Source organism: Apaloderma vittatum, unplaced genomic scaffold (assembly GCF_000703405.1).
Source record: "Apaloderma vittatum isolate BGI_N311 unplaced genomic scaffold, ASM70340v1 scaffold33761, whole genome shotgun sequence".
NCBI classification, from domain to species: Eukaryota; Metazoa; Chordata; class Aves; order Trogoniformes; family Trogonidae; genus Apaloderma; species Apaloderma vittatum.
This window is the reverse complement of record NW_009701321.1, coordinates 14,301-19,041: the sequence shown is the minus strand read 5'-3', so window position 1 is coordinate 19,041 and position 4,741 is coordinate 14,301.

The window sequence follows — 4,741 nt, the reverse complement described above, 5'->3', positions numbered from 1 at the left end:
CTTCTTAGTGGCTAGAATAGTGCTGTGTTTTGGATTCAGTATGGAATTTGGTATGAGAAGAATGCTAATAATATACTGATGTTTTTAGTTGTTGCTCAGAAATAAAGGACTTTTCAGCTTCCCATATCTCACTAGTGTGAGTGCGCACAAAAAACTGGGAGGGGGCATAGCCAGAGCAGAGGACCCCAACTGGCCAGTGGAATATTCCATGTTATACTACGTCATGCTTAGTATGGAGATGAGGGTAGGCCGTGAAGCAGGGGCTCACACTTGTCTGGGATTGTGATTTCAGGATTTTCTTCTCTGGGATTGCTAGTAGGGAACAGGCATACCTTAGTCACTGAGTAATGAGCAATTGCATTGTGTATCACTTGATTGTATATCCTATTATTATTATTGCTATTATTAGTAAGAATATTATTAATATTGTAAGTTAATTTTATTTTTGTTATTGTTTTTTTTAAAAATATCAACCTACCTCTACTCCTCCACTTCTCTCCTCTGTTCCTCGAGGTTGGGGAGGGTGAGCAAGAAGCTGGGTGGAGTTTGGCTTCTGCCTGAGTTTAAACAATGAGAAGTGTGATCTCTAAAGCTGATACCTGTAATATTTTAAAGCTCTTGCTAGACTTGAACATCACAGTTAGCAAAATGTGTATTTCAGGTGTGATCTCAGAATTCGTATGTGCACTGAGGGCGAGATGCTGCAATTAACATAAGCTGTTTCAAAAACTAAGATGTGAAGATCTTTTTCTTTCAAAAGTGAGTAACTTCATCTTTAAACAGAATGATCAGTCTTTTAGACTGATGATGAAATAGGCAGGTGACTATATCTTCTTGGGATGTTGTAGAAAACAGATTTTCTACTTAGACACTTCTACTATGCTGTACTAAACTAACTCAGCTGAATACAAGAATATATTTAAAAGGGAGTGTAAGCTTTAAGAAAAGTGGATAAATTTCTGTGAAAAGGAATTTCTTAATGGTCTATCAATAGGAAGCAAGAAGAAAAAGTTTATATGCTCATTCAGATTTTGCAAACCTTCTAATAAAAAAAGTGATTCTTTGTGCTTTTCTTCAATTTTATTGTATAAGTCAGTCTGGCTTGAAAGGAAATGGTGGAGGAGAGCTAGAACCTCCTACTGGAGACAGAAAATGCATGACAGCCAAACAACATTTAAGTCCACCCCGACTTGCAGAAAAAGATAAAAGGTGGAGGGACTGGAACAGTGACTGAGTCTTTTAAGAAATCTATGGGTGGTTCCGCCTCACTTATATCAGAGAGAAAATAAGCACTGAATTAAGGGCAATAAAACTTCAGATGATTTGACAAAGAGAGCACCATGTCTCTTTGGTATGTTATTTAAAAAGTTTGAGAAACTAAGTAAAAGTAGGAGATTAATTTTGCTTTTTTTTATTATTAATCAGACAAAACCAGTCTGGATAACCTTATTTCTGCTTTTAGATTTGAGTTCTGTGCAAAGGGCTCTTTATTTACCTGCTGTTTTCTAGCATGTTGTAAATTTGTAGTTGTAAAGATTGTTTATCCTTCATCTCTTTGGATAGTTTGGTATTGACTTGATGCAGATCAGATAGACCTGACTTCGTGTAAGCTTCTGGAGTGACACAACTCGAATAAGTGAATTTACACGTGACACCATGTTGAGAAGCTGTGATGGTGAGGAAAATAATGCTCAAAATGAAGTGGGAAAGCTTGGAGTTAAACCAGGTTTTCTGAATAAGGTCAAGATGAGGATGAGTATCAAACTCACCTTGTTTAAAGCTAGACAAAATGCTAACGACAGTTGTGACTGCAGAAGGAGCAATCCAGAAGTGGCAGAAAAATAAAAGTGATCTCTTACAGATTTCATTTCTCATTTTGCTGTGGCAGTCTATCTCTGAGCACCTGACAACAAGTTTGAAAAAGGACTCGGCTTCTTGCAGTGTTTTGCTAAACTGAACCATACTGACCACTCTGACTTTCCGTCAAGATCTTATGCACAGTAAAAGCATAAGATTGAGAAGGAGGGAAACCTTTATTACTGCCTTAGAAACTGTTAATTCTTTTCTTCCTCCTGGAACTTTACATTCAGAGCTGTGTATGTTACTGAGGAAGAATGAGGGGTTTATTTTCATGGATTCTTCTCTCACCTAAGATGAGTCTTGAGAAATCTTATAATCCAGAGAAAAATTTTAGAAAGATATTCTAGAATATCTTGCTTTATTTTAAAGAGATTTTTTTCAGTGACACTTCTTTTTTTTGTTCTCTGAATACGTGAGTGTATCATAAAAGGGTAGTCTGTCCTGGTCTCATTCCCTCAGTATTTCGTTCAAGCGGGAGGGCTCTGTACAGGCACAGGAATGATATCTGGTATCTTTGGTGTTGCTACCAAAATTCTGAAGCTAGAATAAAAAAATCTGTTATCAGGTTTTTAGCACATTTTATAGATATAATCTTACTGGCTACTTAGTGCATTTGCCTTTATATCACTTGTGGCTTGTAATTTAACCATTGCTTTTTTTTTATGAGTATTGTAATGTGATTTGATGAGTGTTGCAAGTCTGAACTAATCCTCCCCTCCAGAACTTTTTTTTTTTTTATCATGGCACATTGTACTTTGTTTCTTATTGTCAGTTCTGGCATGAATTAACTAAGTGACCTTCTTTTTGATGCACTTGAGTGTGTTTCCAACATTATGAGAACGTTAACAAACGTCTCCTCTTTTGCTCGGCTATTTTTAGTTCCTTTGCTTGTATCTGTTTCTATTCAAAGAATTCCTTTGGAAGTCATTCCAGGAGAGTGTGGTTTGGTGACACAGGAGGGTGCTGGAGCGGGTAGGGAGAGCATAAGCTCCAAGTGTGTTGGTCACCCAGCAGCGAAATGTCTGATGCTGAATACTGGCACTCGGTGTCAGTGCCTTGTCTGGGTATTGTCCTGGCTCTGTGGCTCCCAGCCTGTGCTAGCTATTTCTTTCTGTCATTCAGAGTACCTGGCCTTCAACTTGAGTTTTCTTATTTGGTTTAGTTTTCTGTGTAAACAGCAATTAATTAAAGGGGCTGTTTAGATATGAGCAGTTACATCAAAGCAAATAGCTGAAATGGGCATTTCTACAGTTTAATAGCGAAAGGTGACAGTTCCCAGTACTTGTCTTTTCTTCTGCTCTTGTTACAATTTAGCATCTTTTTTTTGTTCTGATACTGGTTTATTTGGGATTAACTTTCCTAATAAGTTCTTTCTGTTACTTAACAGAAAAACAGTTCTCCCCCTTGTTTTGCAGTGTCCATGATACATGCTTGTACTTTGTCTCCTATGGACTGACATAGCACAACCTTAAACTGTTGGAAGTGCACTGCTGATGTTATTCCCCACGCCTGGTTTTGAGACAAGTTGGTCATGGTTATGAGAAGGTCATATGTCCTGTGCAGCTTTAGCAGTGCACTTCAGTCTTATCTGGGATGCTTTGGCTACTTAAATATTTTTTTTCCTTTTAGTATTGGTAACTTAACCAGAGCATGACCTGAGATCGTATGTCCTTCCATGTATTCTTTGAAGAGAACATCTATAACTTCTTTAGTTTGTACTCTGCAGCTGTTTCCTCACCTACATATATATACACACAGACATGTGTTCATGTGTGTGCCCTGAGCTCACCCAGGCTTCTAGCTAACCCTTGCGTTCATCTCAGATAGACTGGGAAGCTATGCCAATGACTGTAGTCTGCAGAGGCTTTGCCTTAAGATTTTCTTGTTGGAGGAAGCCATCTGAAGAACTTCCAAGTTGCCCAGCCCTGTCTTCCCAGATGAATCTATCTGGATTTCCTCCTTTCCCCCTCAGAGGGGCTTGTGTGAGTTTTTATGAGCTGACGCCTTCTTAAGGTCAGGCTTTTGACAGGGAAGGAGCGCATGTTTAAGTGTATTATTCCTGTGAAAGTGAAATTCAGAGATGACCAGAAAAAGCATGACATATTTAGTTGCGTGTACCAAATCATTAAAGATTGCTTTTGAAGGCTAAATTGCTTTAGGGTAGTTTGAGTCTCAAGTTTGATGCCTGAAACTGAGTGTAGGCAGATACAGTCCTGGAAGGACGGTATTTTAGATTACCATAAGCTGTGTTAGTCAGACTGTCGTAATGTTGGTTTATGAAAACCTTCTCTTGTTTAGATAGAACCATTCTTTTCTGCCAGTTACTGAATGCTAGGAGGTATTCAAGAGACAGGGTGTTAAGGAGTGTTCCTCAGTAAAGGTGTTAAAAGCCTCTGTTTTCCCACTGGTGGTCAAAAGAATATATATGTTAAAGGATAAGTTACGTATTCAGGGTTACTCTGCTGGCAATCTGTTCCTGGGAGATTTTTTGGGGGGGTTTGGTGTTTTTTTTTAAATGTATACAGGGCATTTTTAATGTTTTGTTGTTGCCTGCAGAAGGCCTGAGCAGCATAAAGTCTTTCTGTCCTGGATTCCAGGAAAACAAAACATGAAACCTCACGTTTTACCTATGTTATAATGGTACGTGGCTGCTGAAATGCAAGTTCCCCCTTTTCTTGTGAGCTAGATCCCTATCCCTCATGTCAGATTCAGCAGTTGTATAGCCACATAGTTTTCCACTGGATAAGCTTATTCAACTGAATCACTGTTTTGTTTTAGAAGGTTTAGTGTGCTCTTGGGTCAGCTCTCTGAACCCACTCTCTGTGCAGCTGCATGATCATTAGTCTGACTGAAGGGAAGTATCAATATTATCTTAAGGAGT